This window comes from Dysidea avara, chromosome 11 (assembly GCF_963678975.1).
Source record: "Dysidea avara chromosome 11, odDysAvar1.4, whole genome shotgun sequence".
NCBI lineage: Eukaryota > Metazoa > Porifera > Demospongiae > Dictyoceratida > Dysideidae > Dysidea > Dysidea avara.
In genome coordinates this window covers 14,355,033-14,371,373 of record NC_089282.1, presented here as the reverse complement: position 1 = coordinate 14,371,373, position 16,341 = coordinate 14,355,033, and the positions used below count along the sequence as shown (strand labels likewise).

The following is a 16,341-nucleotide window of genomic DNA, read 5'->3' as shown; positions in this document are numbered from 1 at the left end:
GTTAAACAATAATCGTGAGCATTGTTAAACAATAATCGTGAGCATTGTTAAGTATTGTACTACTGCTCTGCTTTGGAAATCCTCTTTGCTTCGCGCGACCCAGTAGCTCTGTGGATACTGAGCCATTGGCTCAAGGGGGTGTCACGCTGTAGGTAGATCTGCGACCGCGGTCAAAGTCTTGACCGGAGATAATTTCACCTTGACCCTTGACTTGCAGCAATTATCATCTTTGACCTGTGACTTAAGCATTTCTTGTCGAACTTTTGACCTACACTTATTTCTCTATTTTCCTATACGCACCTGCGCTTGTAACCTAGTATAATATTTTCTTAGTGCGTGCTACCAGCAGCTGGGAGAGAAAAATCATTATAATTACGGCGAAATGCCTGTTGGAGCTTTAAAACATCTTCTTAGAGATCCTTACCTCTTGTGAGTTACGTATAATCCCGTAAACTTGATAATAGCTACGTATAGTTTTCGATTGTGGGTTTCGAACCTTCCGTATCGTCTTGACCCTTGACCCACTGTAAGAGCTATTTAGTGGCCTTGACCGTTGACTTAGAGTTTGACCGCGGTCGCAGAACTACTTACAGCAAGAGCCTGAGTGACACCCCCTTGTGGCTGCTGGTATCATTCTCGGAATAGCTCTTCTAGTTATTGTAGTGGCTGCAGTATACTTACATACAATTCCCCGGCTTAGTCGTGCGAGGGTAAGCTAGCTACTATTGTATTACTTCAATGCAACTACAACTAGCTATTTTTAGATTGTACACTACTTTCTGCCTGACAGAAGCATGGTGAGCAGCCACTGAAACAAGTGGCGGAAACAAACCCCTACCAACACTTCTTTCATTTTTATGAATTTGAGGTATGTGTTAAGTTATAATTTTTTACATAATTATATAGCTAGCTTGTCATGTAACACCATGCATTCTGGCGGAGTACATTGATTGGTATACCTGGTAGTAGAGCAGCTTATTGGCAAATTTTGAGTGGATGTGGACATTCTGGACAAAAGCACCAAACTTTCTCCAAATGTTGTCTACCCTATCACCTTTCAATTTTTGATAGGAACCAGATAGTATTTTTATGGTTTCCCATTTGTTTATGCATTTAAAGTACTTGATGTAATGAAATCAAGTTAACATGAAGTCATACATGTGTTCCCATGCGTTTTCTCATCATAGCATCAATATTATATTACACAATGGTAAAAACCAGTTGTAGTAAAGCATTCACACATATGGTTACCATTGACAGCTACCTTTTGTTTGTGGGATTGAGATTTTGAGTACTTTCTAAGATAAATAACCTATCTGTATGTTGACATTAAGTGCTGTTAAATAAACAGATGTAGTTAAACTAAAGTTTTAAATATGGATTGGAGTATGTGTCTGATCTGTCAGCAAAAGACAAAGGAATCACTGACATGCCAACTCAATACAAAAAGGAGACAGGACCTGTTAGTAGTATACAACTCATTTCTCATTTGCTTGGAACTTTGCTAGTTGTCCTAATGTTCAGTAATGATATTACAACTGAAGAACTAGTGCAAAGCAAGGCAGTATGGCATAAGTCTTGTTATGTAAACTTAGCAATGAGAAATTAACGAGAGCATACCAAATTCAAGCTACTGTAGGAAGCAGTATTTTCGATTTCAGGTGTGAAGTCTGATGCCGGTCAACAGAAAAGATGGCTCGTCATGTCTTGTCTTACTTATCTTACCAATTGTATGGAAAAAGCTCGAGGTTATATGTGACCGGATTTCATATAACCCGGCTTCCACACACAAAAAATCAAACTTATGTTTTTACCAGAAATAGATTGCTGGTCTAATACACTATCATATTCCACTCTGTATTTCCTTCAATACTGGCAAGTCTGGTTTCTGCAGAAGCTTTCTTCCGACCCTGTCAAAGCCATGAGTGGAAGATTGGTGCCATTAAATGGCCATGGCTTTGTTGTAATGGTGTGTAGTGAGCTGGGACTTCACAGAGAGCTCACCAATAGTGTTCTCAATCAATTTGGAATGATTTGAGGCCATGAGGGCCCAAGCATGGCATCTGGATTTCATTCGTCTTCTTGCTCCATTTTATACTCCTACATATATTAAGCTCACCCACTGCCCCTATTACTACCACCTGTGATATCATTACCCGCTCAAAAAAAGCTGCCCAAAACAGGGCATATTTTGGGTATCAGAAACTTATACACCACAGTGATAGCTAGTAAATAGATGAATAATTGGTACAAATTTTGTTTGCACAGCTGTAGGCACTGGGAAGTTACTACACAGTGATTACTTAAAATCGCCATATCTCCTAACAAAACTTTGTGCATCGAAGCCAGGTTTTGTCAAATCCAGTCACCGTATGACCTAGGTGTTTAGAAGGAGATAAATAGAGTTTGATATGGGGAGAAAGTTCTATCACATTTTCCACAAGAGCAAAAACAAAATGATGACAATAATAAAATTATGCAAGGTATATATACAGGAGATATTAAAACAGGTTGCACCACACAAGATTAAATGGTATTGTTAGCAAGATTGTGTGAAAAGACATTACATGTTACAAAGGTTTTTCTTTTCATGGTAAGTTTCCACCTGGTTGTCAGCAACATACCCTAGTATCCATGATACTAAAATAATGGTGTTGACTTATAATGTCAAGATTCTGCCGATTCACAGGTAAGCCTCACAATCTCACAAACACTCTTTTTTAATTTCAGTAAGCACACACCAGCTACTGTTTAGTCTCGTTATTTATGGGAGAGACAACCTCCATTGCTTCTCTATGAAAATTCACAGAGAAAGTAGATAGTAAACCATCTATATGACTTAGGTCTAGGTGCACAAGCCAAGACAGGGTTCTTGAAATAGAAAGCCAGTTAACAACTGCTGTTTGTAAGGAATATATATGAAGAGAAGGGAGTTGTAAATTGTCTGTTTACTGTTGATGCACTTGACAACCTTGATCACAATCCCTCAAGTACCACAGCCAAAGGCCATTTCATGGAAGTTCTCTTTCAACAATCAAAATAGAAGCTGACACAAAGCTGATTATCTGAAGCTTTTATGAATGGCTACAGCAACTGCACTGTTGATACAAATTTCAATTGGAAAGTTCCACCATCTTGTAACTTTTTGTCAGCCTTTTGTGCTGACAAACACTTTATCACGTAATTAAGTGCTATCTATCAAAAGCTTGGTACAGAGAAATCTATTGCTCTATATACCAGCGTTTCATATACATACTGTAGTTTCACAGGTTGTGACACTCATCTTCGCTTTATGGTAAAGGTAAGATATCAGAATGGGTGGCCTATGTGGCAGTCCACCCTTATCTATTATAGATATTGATTCTGCACATTTCAGGTTGCTAGAACATTTTATAGTACTAATGTATGACAAAACAAGTGAGCTACAATATGTGAATAAAGCTAGAAAGGATTTATTTTGCAACAAGGGTAGGGTGATGGAGATGCTGCCCCAACACAGGAAGCACTGTTGCAGCATACCAAATGAGTGGCATATCAAGCTGCAATATGGTGCTTCAGTAAGCAAAATGAGCAACAGAACTCACCTCCAGAAGGCTGGGGGTAGACACTTGATGTGTTCAGTGAGTGTGGAGCACAATTCCTATAGCTGCTAAAGCTTGTAGTGAACTAGTTAAGTGTAAATGTAAGAGTGGCAGATGTTCATGCAGAAAAGCTGGTTGGTAGCGCACAGAGCTCTGTAACTGTCACTGCTTAGATTGAGAAACACACAATACCTAATACTGAGCGTGACGATACTTGATAAATCACTAATACAGTAAAATTTAGTAAATTATCATTCTTGATTGTACGTATTTAGTTGGATTTTGATTCATTGTGTTCTGTTTTGTAAACAGTACAGGCAGGTATCATCAACTGTTTTCTGATATTTGCTGAGTTATCATGATAATGAATAAAGAGCTTATAACTTGTGCAATTTTACATATAGATTACAAGGCTATTAAAAACACTATACTGAGTGTTTTCAATGTTTCTTTTCGGTTTCTATGGTAACAGATGAGTGTTTAGTTTCTATGGTAACATTCTACATGGAATAATTATATGCCTACAATAACCCTAACATGTCTTAATAATGAACTGATCAGGAGTTAGGCAGACTTCAATGCATTTGTAATCAAATGCGTGGGCAGGACCAATTTGATGGGTTTCTGGTTTACATAAATGATCACAACTCTGCAATGGAACAAGCTATTGACTTCAAATAAAAAGCAAGTTTTTTCACAAAGTAAGCCCCATACTTTGATGCAAAATAGTAGCAATTTAAATAATGCCTAAGGAAGAAATAAACAAAAAGCCATTTTACTAACATAGCAGCCATCTTAAAATGCTTTAGCAAACTGCCTCAGGGTGATTGGATGAATTGGTTCCTATCAAAAATGGAAAGCTACCGACCTGGGTAGTATGTGAAAAAATATTGGTGCTTTTGTCCAGAGTGTCCACTTCCACCAGCTAAGCTGCCCTACTATGGAGCATGACCTAGCCTATAGCTTCCACACATTCTTATCAAGATTCACTTGAGAGCCTTACTCCTGGGAAGATGTTTGTTACAACAAACATCTATGTAGCTTGTCATATAACAAAACATGTAATTGTATAGCTGGAGCATAGCAGCTCAATTTTGTCAAAATCATAGTTATCACACATTTTTACAAGTGCTGAGTATGCATCCAACCCAAAATTTCTCACATTTTACACAAGTGTAGGGACCTGCCGATTATGCTGGCATAATTATGAGTATAATAGATGCCTGAAAGCATTGAGCATAATGCTAGCTTAATAGGAAGAATATGTCAGCCATACTACAAATCCTTGATGGTCAAACTACATATCATAGAAAAAGATCGATATACTTTAGTAGAACAGTCAATAACTCTAATAGAACAACCAGGCACCTGACTGTTCTATTAGAGTATATCAATCTGTTCTGTCACATGCAGTATTGAAGAGCAGAGATGTGCTTCAGCCACTTATTATGTGCTCATAACTGCAAATTTATTAGTAAAACATGGGAAATGCTTGAGCAAAATTTGAGCACAATAGGTAAAAATTTTGAGCAGTGCAGCATAGCATAATAGGTACAATTTTGAGCATAATAGGCGGGTGCCTACACAAGTGACAACATTTTTACATAAGTGCTAAATCAGTGGTGTAGCTAAGGTGGGTACTGGTAGGTAGCAGGCCCAACCAATCATTTCCAGTGCCCTACCAACTCAGGTACTCACTGTACGTAGCTAGCTATAGCTAAATTGTGCAATACTGGGTGCAATATGAAGCTACGTAACTAATAATCATATTGTAAACAAAACATACATACAGCTAGTGTCTTACTAGAGATGACAAATTTTAGCTGTAAAATGCCACCAAATTGAATCTCAGCATGTAATTTTCAAAAATTTCCTGTGGGGGCATGCTCCCAGACCCTCCTAGGTACAGCATGCTGGATAATGTGCTTCGCACATCATGGTTGCTGCAGCTTGTACGGATACAATGGTGCCCAACCAATCCTTCTGGGCTAGCTACGCCACTGTGCTAAATATATATCCAACCCATAGTTTAAGCATACTTTTCTTATATGCTGATAGAGGGTTGAGATTTGAAGAAAGCTTTTTACAGTTCCTAAAAACCAGGAAGATATTTTTGATTTTGCATAATGTTTTGTGGATATTGATTTGGTGAAGGATGATGTTTCATGTTGTAGGTGTGATCAGAACTTGACATTTCATGCATTTACTGAGCTATACAAGTTAGCATAAAAAGTTCTATTATCATCAATGATTATCACATATAACACTACCAGTTATATTTAATTATATCCAATATGTACAGGCACAAATCAGTTAGTGTCCTATAAGAGTATGCTGTGAAAAGGATTTATACAATGCTTATGGTACGTATGTTCCTTTCCTTGTGTAATAGCTAACAATGATATCCTGTACTGCCACTTGTACTTAGATATGTACAGTAAGTGGGGTTTAACTGACATGTACTAAGGGGCAACCACCCACAAGATGCTCAGTATTGTGTGACAGCAATGGTTGAATTGGGGATGGACAATTAGTGGTGGAGAAGACAATTACAGTTCCCTTCCCCCTCTGTTGGCTACGCTACTGTTCCTTGTAACTTATGTTGAGTTAGACTTTGGTTTCATTAGTGCTAAAGTAGTTTCACTACAGCAACAATCTGAATAAAAGTCTTTCAAGCAACAGTTAACAGGCTTGCACAAACATACAAAATACCTACTGTGTTGGCTTCAATGGCACGAATCTTGTTTAAAATGCTGCATAACTGACAAGTCATGATACTGTGTTTCGTAGAGTAACAAGAAAGCTGGATGATAATTTATTAATATAGTCCATCCAGTGGTCATCATCTAGTACTTTCCTCCTTTGATGTGTGGCTGCCTTGAAATGATGTATTGCTATTGTATGATGTTGTAGCAGAACAAAATAATTATGGTGAATTAATTCTATTTTGTGTACATATTTCTTCTGCAGATGTGTGTATCAATGAGAGGTAATTTTTTTTACATGGTCCCACCTCTGAGTTATTGGTTTGCAATCTTACATCGACTGCAAATGTTTCAAGTAGTATGAAACAATTAGCAGAGCAAGAATGGGGAATTCATAGCAGCCAAATTACTCAGGGGCGTAGCCAGGGGGGATTCAAAGGGTTTGTACGAACCCCCTTTTCAGAGTTCAGTTTTTTAAATCGTGATACTGGTTAACTAGAACTGAATTAACTTACACAAATCCACTGAAATGGGTAGCTACAGGTCTTCAGGCAGAGGAATTCAAGTACCTCTACTCGCTATTGCGAATGAATTTATAAGAATACACATGTTTACACGTGTACACGTGTTTACATGTGCACACCTACGAAATTCTATACTTAGGGCAGAACCCCCCTTTTGGAAATCCTGCCTACGCCCCTGTTACTCTTACTAATGAAGGCAAGAAGATGCCCCATTGTTTTTACATGATTCAAACATATATGTGTCAATCAAACAATGCTTATCTGGTGGTGCTAAAGAGTGTGAAATTTGTGGTGAGATGGCTCAATACAATTGTGATGAATGTAAGCAAGAATTTTGTGGTGATTGTTGTTCAACGGTGCACCAACACAAAAAAACAAAGATCACAAACCCTGCCTAATAGTATGTATGATGATAGTGGGCCTATGTTTCATGTAGTGAAAGAAGTTGATGGAATGGGAAGTGGTGGCTAGGTACATCTTTCCCATCAAAATAGTGATGCGCGCTCATGCACTTGCTTTCACCAAAATGTTTAAAAATACAAAGCGAATCATCCCAATTTCCAGCCAACTGAAACCCTTTTGGGAATAGTGACAGATTTGTCAGATGCTGAAATAAATGGATTAAAAAGGAGCGTTGGAGAAGATTCAGCCATGCAATTACTGAAAGGTTGCAAGGTGCATTGGATCAGATCCTGGCACCGTGTACGTGACAGCCGAGAGTTGTTCATAGTATGCAAAAGGTTAAAGAAAAGCAAATATTCACAAAATTGCTACAGCCATTACACACTGCGATGGCCCTAGTGCACTAGAATACTTTACAGTATTAATATTGTACTCGCAATCATCTGTAAAAACTCTACTTACTGTTATAAAAAAATTGTCATTGAAAGAGGTGGAATTTCTGGACAAAAACTGCAATTGGACTGCTGCTAAGAAATAGGTTGAATGGTGGATCAGGTTCCAACACCTCAAAATGCTACATAAAAATCATGCTGACATGGATATTAATACTTGGAAGAGATGTCCATCATCAGCCAATGCTGTTAAATGGAAGATTAGAGATTGCAAAACTGTTACTCCACAATCGTTACTTCCTGCATTATTTAATCTATACAAAATGGACAAAACCATTTGTACTAAATATGTTGTTGTAAATCTGGGACATTTAGAGTCCTACAATAACCAAAAGTCAGGCTAAAAAGCAAGAGACTGCAACCAAAAGGATGACATCAGCAAGAAGCAGAATGCACCCGTCCACCAGATAAGCAAGATGACTTTACCATGACTAAAAAAAGGTCTGTGTATAGCTTCAATAGTGGGCCAATTTATACTTTACGGGGTTTTCATTGTTATAATAGACTTTAGGTAGTGGCTGCTTTTGCTTTGAGTGTGTCTCAGTCCTTGGCCTGATGACTCGATGAGTCTTGATATGCTGTGTTGCTTGATTTAAAAATAGTTGCAGAGTTGCATATTATTATTATTACTATTTATCTTATGCGCAGATCTAAACCTTCGGTTTCCAGTAGACCACATAGTAGCTTGTCAAGGCATGTATATCATAAAGTATGTTTATGCATGTATATCTCATGCGTGGACTTATAGTGTTCAATGTACATAGTTTGACATGGTAACTACTACATAATTACATGAGTTATATTGTAATATAGCTTGAGTAGTGAGGTCAAGAGGGTAATGCTGCCTGCGGTCTCAACAATGAGTACTCTACAGTATCTTTTGTACAGTATCACTAAATGGTACTTTAACTGGTATATAGTATTTTTTAATGTATGATGTCATCAATGTAAAAAAGTAAAGGTAAGCATGTTAAATAGTGTAAAGGAAGAAAATATTTAGCTTTGTTCTTCAAAGTGTTAAATATTGGGTTGTTTTTCAAAAGAATGCTGTATTTTGTTGAAAATAAACCTCAGTCAGTGCCTTTGATCCTCCCATACAAAATACTTTATAACAGTTAGCTATTATTATTCAAACTTACAATACTGGAAGTTTGAGGTTTTCTGGCCAAGACATCACCCCAAAACCCGCCTCACAAATATACCTGCATGGTGCCTTGGCAGTATTGGTTACGTATAGTCAAGCCCAAAAGCCTTCAGTGCAACCTGAAACAATTCCAATAGCGTAAGCCACCAACTATTGGCACCATTTTGTCTAGCAAATGTAATTCTTTTTTGGAATGATGTATTATATGAACTTCCGGTTTGCACTATTCAATAGAGCTGTCTCTTAAAATTTGATGTCCCTTAGCACACCAAATTTTAATAGCTCATGTGAGTGATCATCATGTTGTGAGTGAAATTGCAAAGCGTATCATGTGCCAATTATCGGAATGGGTATGTATCATCGGCATTCTGTACTTTGGTGATTGACCAATTATCGGCAGATTTTGCAAATTCGTCAATACCTTTCTGGTGCCTTGTTGGTTCATTGTGAAAGTTTGTGGGATATACAGTCCTTAGATAACTCTGTTTCACACAAGTTTTACGAAGATGGGGCCAGCCGTTCGAGAGATAAGGTAAGAATCAAAGCATACTGGTTTTCAATGCATAATTATTTTACGTAACTTCATATATTCCATAGTCTGTATAATTTACAAGTGCCGATAATTGGTACCTGCTGATAATTGGTGACTTATGCTAGATTGATATGAATTTTTTATCCAGTAGAACTTTCTACTGACTGACTAACTGACTGATTCCTTCAATCAAGTAACTTGATAATCGTTAAGGCTACAAGCTTGCATTGTTAAACATCATTTCAGCCCGACTAGCTGGTGCCTTTGGCATACCACAGTACCTATATACAATGTATGCACACATCATGGATTATGTCCCATTTCTTTTCACTGGCAGTGCAAAATGTCAGTTTGTTAGCACATACAATTTCTTCTATGCTGATTATCATGTTTATCTTGAACAAAATGGTATGTATTTCCATAGTGGCCAGATTTACTGCAATGGTGTTTCTCGTATCTGTAAGGCTGTATAATGGTAGAAGAAGGCATATCAGTTTGAACATTTTATACAATAATTATGTTTTGTGCAACTTAATCAGTTATGTCTTATGCATATGGCTAGTTATGTACATGCATGTTTCACAAGAAACATAGCAGTGCATTGTAGCAGGTGGTTTTATCCGTGAACTTACGGGCTATCATATTAAATTTACAGCAGTAGACATGCCAGAGAAAGGGCTTCGGCCCAGATCCAGCCACATATGGCATAATTCTCAATATTGTATAATATAATGCATGTACATTTTGATAATTAATTATATGCATATAGCTCACAGAATGATATTGGTGTCATCTACAACCCACCTGACTTGAGTTTGGTGGGGAAAAGCATTAAAATGAAGTTTTCTATAAAAGTGATACAAAGGGACAGTAATTTCATATGATGGAAGGAGTGGGAAGTATATGGTGTATACCTTCCTTGTGACAAACAGACTGTTTTTATTTTACCTGGTGATAGATTGCAGTAACTAAGAAGTGGCTGGGGTAGATCCAGACTTTTTAAAAGGAGGGTTCCACTCTGGAATTGTAATTTCAGCACAGTCGTGAGTGGAAGACCAAAAAAAGAGTTCATTACCTGCTACCCCTCACCAGCTAGCTATATTTATAACTACATAGATAGCTTGCTACACTGCTCCTCTAAAGAATACTGTGACTGCTCTAATAGAGTAGTAAGAGACTTCCAAAAGCCAAAAGGGGGCTTCATGGAACCCTTTGAACCCCCCTGGATCTGCCCCTGAGTGGGGAAGTGTAGTATATACTTTCCTTGTGACAAACATACTGTTTTCATTTTACCTGATGATCCTGACATAAATTGCAGTAACTAAGTAGTAGGGAAGTGTAGTGTATACTTTCTTGCGACAAACTGACAGTTTTTATGTTAAATACCCAGTGATCCTGACTTAGACATCATTAATATAGCTGCATGCATGCAAAGCTTATATATTCAAAATAATTTCCAGCTCATTCACATGTGATCATGTTGCATCACATGACCTTTGTATCACAAGGTTTGCAACATGAGGATTTCCAAACCAGAGCAGTACCAGGCACACATCACAATACTATAATTGTTTAACAAGAAATCTTGTTTAACAATGCTCACGTGATTAATTTGCATTACGCATTACGTGACCTTAGTATCATGTATCAGGTGATTTGCAACATGAGGATTTCTTAACAAAGAATCTCGTTTAACAATGCTCACGTGATTAGATTGTATAACGTGATTAGATTGTATCATGTGATTTACGAAGTTACGTAAAATCTTTCCCAGGAGTAAGGCTATCAAGTGTATATCCTACCTTCTACCAGCATTTTACGTGAGCGTAAAGTACGTAAAATCTTCCCATGAGTGACCCAAGGGTATAGTGACGTTTTTCCTTCCCATGAGTGACCCATGGGATTGCTCACGTTAAATCTTCCAATGGGAGCCCCATGGGATTAAGTCGAGGGGTCCGCCACGACCTTAAAATCCTGTACGAGATTTCGAATCCCACGAAATTTCAGGCAAGATTCCGGATTCCAAGAAATATTTAAATTACTGAAATCCAATTAACAAAATTAAAATCCTGTACTCAAACAAAATTAATGACACGCTAGCCCTACAGCAATGCGTGGAAAGGTAACAGCTACCTCGAGGTACTCTCTTGGATAGACGATCAGTGCCTCGGACACTCTCCTCGAATGCTTGCGAGCTCAGACAATGCTGCTCAACTTCGTGTTCAACTCGCACCTAATTCGGCACCTAAACTTCATTAGCTACTCATTGTAGACTTCGCTGTACCTGGGATAGGCTCTGGATTCGCCTTGTGGTTCGCTGTTAATCGGAGACTCAACTACAGACTCGGCAAAACTCGAGACTCGACTATTCAGCAGTTCGACTCTACACTCGTGCTCTGTTGAATCCATAAAAGCTCTTAAACACCTATATAGACACAGTAAGTTTAAAGCGAAGTGAAATTAACAGCTCAAGGCAAGTTATAACAGGCCAACAAGCTTATAGCTGCATCTCGAGCTGCATACCACGAGTTGAACGCTATTAGAATATCCGGAATTATTCGGAAATTCACGGACTTTAATCAACCAAAAGATTCCAGATTCCAAGGCAAGATTCCAGATTTTGTGCGAGATTCCGAGGGATTCCAAATGACTTGTACGGGATTCCAGCCCGTGACGGACCCCTCGGATTAAGTGCATTTTTACGTCAAGATGGGTACGACCCGCTATCCGGTACTATATTTAGTAAGAAGAACGTCAGTAACCTGAAGGTGAAGAAGAAACCAAAGCTGAACCGGAGCGTAACCCTAACGCTAATGTTACTTTTCATGTCCCCTAAAGTCGAATGCTCGGGGAAACTAGTAGATGAGTCCCCTAAAGTTGAATCAGTGCTCGGGGAAACTACTAGACGCGAATATAAAAACCTTTGGATTCAGTAACCACTTCCTTTTTTATTCACGTGACTGCTGGACGGATATCCACTGCCAATAATATACCCCTCCTGTTAACACAGCAATTTTTAGGGACATTGGAAACAGCTGAAATGGAAAAGAAAACTGAAACTGAAAAACTAAAATTGGTCAAAACTTCATATTAACCGGTACCTCTTAACAAAGACCACCTCTGTAATAAGACCACCTGTATAATAAGACCGCCTCTAATAAAACCACCTCTAATAGTTATGTCGAGCAGGTCCAACAAATATGGCCAAGGTGTACTCATAATGTAATAAAGTATCACTGAATCAATAAATCAGTCAGTACTTAACAATTAATAATTTAACTATGCAACTCTTAAATCATACACAATTCATGAGAAATCCATTATCAATTCAAGTATCAGCAGAGTAAATTATGCATGCAATTGCTCCATTTTCATTTGTGACATGACCATGGACTTTAGGCCTTGGCACAGTAAGATAGTATATCCTTTCGTACAACCCTGCAGCTTTTAAGTACTGACTGATTTGATTGATACTTTATTACATTGAGTATCCTTGGCCATATTTGTTGACATAACTACTATAATGAGGTAGTTTTATTAGAGGCGGTCTTATTATACAGGTGGTCTTATTACAGAGGTGGTCTTTGTTAAGAAGTACCTCTTAATATGAAGTTTTGACCAATTTTAGTTTTTCAGTTTCAGTTTTTCAGTTTCAATTTTCCATTTCAGCTGTTTCCAATGTCCCCAATTTTAACACATGCATGCAATCTCTTGTATACAGAAAAACAATTATGAATATCAAGACTCACAGTAGTGAGGCGTGCAGCCAAGAAAATACGAAGCGCACGCCCAATTAAAAGATGCGCGGCCACTACTGTGAGTTTGTTAGACGCAATCTGTGAATTTGCGCTGCGCATTTTGTGAATGTTATAATAGCTATGTAAGGAACATGGGTCAAGACACATTAGTTCCGTTTTATATATTGACTATCTCTTTCCTTTGCGTACTCTGCAGCTGGCCTGGATAAGGTGCACTGTCTTTCTCTCTGCTGCCCTCTGCATACTACAGCATTTGTGGTTGCAGGTTCATCTGGTTTTGATCAGCTGATATCTCTCCATGTGGGTTAGCTTTGATGGGCACAGGGACTATAGCTACCGAATCCAGCCTGTTATACTTTTTCTAGCAGTTGTCCAGCACATGCATACAAACACAGCGCATGTGCTGCACCATGAAATGTGTATCAGCACATAAGGTTTGCATGGTGCATTGTAACTTGTGTCCAACATCATATCTCTGATGTCCAAGTCTTATCCAGTCCAAACGGTACATGTACTTATAGTTTCACTCTCACATCCCATGCATGCAGATAACATATTCCAAACTAAATAAGAAATCATAATTTTGAGGTAAAGTGCTGGAAGGAATTTTACACTTGTGTAGGAAGCATGGTTCCTACACGTGTAGGAAGCATGGTTCCTACACGTGTAGTGCTTTATTGAGAATTTTGCCAGAATTTTGTAGGAAATATTCCTGAATTTTGTAAGAAAGATTCCTACACTTGGCACAAAGTGTAAGACATCTTCTTGCAGTGTAGGAATCATTCCTACAAGTGTAGAAATCATTCCTACAAGTGTAGGAATCATTCCTACAAGTGTAGGAATCATTCCTATAAGTGTAGGAATCATTCCTACAAGTGTAGGAATCATTCTTACAAGTGTAGGAATTGTTCCTCTAATTCCTACACTTGTATGAATTATTCCTACACATTATGTCATGTGTAGGAATCTTTCTTACAAAACTCAACAGTGCAGGAATATTTCCTATAAAATTTCTTAATGTTGCCCTACACGTGTAGGAACCATGCTTCCTACACAAGGATAAATTTTGGTACATCACAGAAAATATGCTGTGTTTTTGAGAAAAAAATTGCCACATCTTAAAGTTTTGGTTTCTGATTTAGTTTGGATGTAACACAATAATTATGTGGTTACATAATGCCACCTATGTGTGATACAGTTATTAGTGCAAACATATACAGCTATAGTGTTTGGAATCAGGTACGTATGCTCTGTGATACATATCATTATACTCCAATGCATGAGTTACAAAGGCGCAGCTCCATTTGATGAACAGCAAGGCCCAGAAAAGGTATATCCACTTTCATCTTACCTCGCTGTAACCACATGTCTTCCTAACCACCATTCATGGTACCCCCATGAGCAACTATTGCACCCGACCTATGCATGAAGTCCACACATAAATTTGTTTATACAACTAGACCTCACCAATCAGCTCTATCATCATCCAAACTAACCATTCCACAAGAATGACAATAGTCATCCAATGATTCTAAATAAACAAACATTATCTGTTAATGCGCATGACACATCATAACTCATTGGTACAACAGACAATGAAAAGAAATTCACTAATTAACCCATAGAAATCCAACTATTCATCAAGAAGGTAGATACACATGAACAAACACAATGTGAACAAACGCGCACGTGTTTACTTAATGGTACACAGAATGTGATGATAGGCATGCCCCTGAAATTTTAGCCTTTCAAGATCACTTATACTGACTGCTCTAGAACAAGTGACTGTTGTATTAGAGTGTCTCAATCTTTTTGTTATCAGAAAATTGATGGTGGGCTCCATAAATTGATAGTATGTTTAAAAATTGTTAATTAAAAAATGAAGTAGGGATCTATACAATAAAAAGTAGTGAAACAAGAGATGAATGCTGATATTACAGCATAGCTCGGTGAGAAAGTCCCTACTTTGGCATTGAGCAAAAATGACTATAGCTAATGTGCCAAAGTAGGGACTTTCCCATCGAGCTATGCAGTAATACCATTATTCATCTCTTGTTTCACTACTTTTTATTTCATAGATCCCTACTTCATTTTTAAATTAATAATTTAAAAAAAATACTAGTTTGTTAGTTTTTATTGTAGCACAGCTAGTTATACAGTGTAACTTGAGAGCTTGCTATTAAGTTCCTGTACAGCTTATTAAAGTACGTACTATGCCAAAATTGAAAGCATAGTAGCTAGTGTGCATAGGCCCATATAGTAGCATGTGTGTGTGTGTGTGTGCGTGCGTGCACGTGCATGCGTGCATCTGTTACTAAGAAGTCAAGTACCTGGGTGGTGCATGGCATTCTGGTGCTGGTTTGTCAGGTGGCAGTAGAGTACAGTTGCTAGAGGCTATGCTTTTGCACTCTGTGTGTGTACTGTGTAGTATATCAAGACTCACGGTAGTGAGTCGCGCGGCCAGTAAAGCAGAAACGCGCGCCGCAGACAATAAATGACGCGACCACTACGTGAGGATTTTACAAGAACGAACGTTGTCAAATTCAGCCTTCCTGTAATCCACCCATCACTTACGCTATCTCTCTGAAACTCTGGAGTTGAACTCATCGTGTCACTAGTAACTACCACACAAGCAGTGAAGCAAATCCATGCCGATTGTTTCGTGATCGAGGTTGCCGACATCAAAGGTGAAGTTTCATTTATTATTTTTTTTTAATTTATTTTTTATCGCATGCGGTTAGACGCAACCGCAGGTGTATACCTTGCGTTCCTTTGTGCATTCCGAACATTGATCGCCCTGTTATCGCTTCAGTATTCACTCAATCACCTCAAGATTCACATCATCGATTTCACCATACATGATTACCCTACAGTCGTGATTTCAGCACCAAACGAAGTTTCAGTCGTCCTCAGTTGACCTAGAGGCCAAATACAAATCCCAGATTGTTGTTTTCCGCAATACTCGCTTGGCATGTAGGGAAATGTGTCTTTGAACTGTTCTAAAAGTTTCGTTCAGATTGAAACATTTGTTTTCGAGAATGGCTAGTTTGAAATTTGAATTTAGTCGCCCCGCGTCATTTGCTCTCTAAGAATTTTACTCGGAATTTAAAGAATGACGCAGAGCACAACTGCGGTCACTGGGTATTGATGAACTGGCGCTCTATGTAGTTAATCAGTACATATAGCCACCAAGAAGTGTGCTGCCATAGATTATAGTCCATAGATATAATCTATGGTGCTGCA

At 38.2% G+C, this 16,341-nt stretch overlaps 2 long non-coding RNA genes across 2 annotated transcripts in view; one reads left to right on the top strand and one right to left on the bottom strand.

The window, feature by feature from the left end:
- The first annotated feature begins 257 nt into the window (after positions 1 to 257).
- LOC136239149 (uncharacterized) overlaps positions 258 to 16,341 on the top strand; it is a 29,251-nt gene continuing 13,167 nt past the window's right edge. Inside the window, exons 1-2 of the long non-coding RNA XR_010693370.1 lie at positions 258 to 710; positions 765 to 868. This is a non-coding gene — a long non-coding RNA (uncharacterized lncRNA). The remainder of the gene's footprint in view (positions 711 to 764; positions 869 to 16,341) is intronic.
- Positions 14,271 to 15,806, bottom strand: LOC136239148 (uncharacterized). The gene is made up of 3 exons (XR_010693369.1): positions 15,673 to 15,806; positions 14,566 to 14,629; positions 14,271 to 14,517 (listed from the first exon to the last, which is right to left on the bottom strand). It is a non-coding gene; the product is annotated as an uncharacterized lncRNA (long non-coding RNA).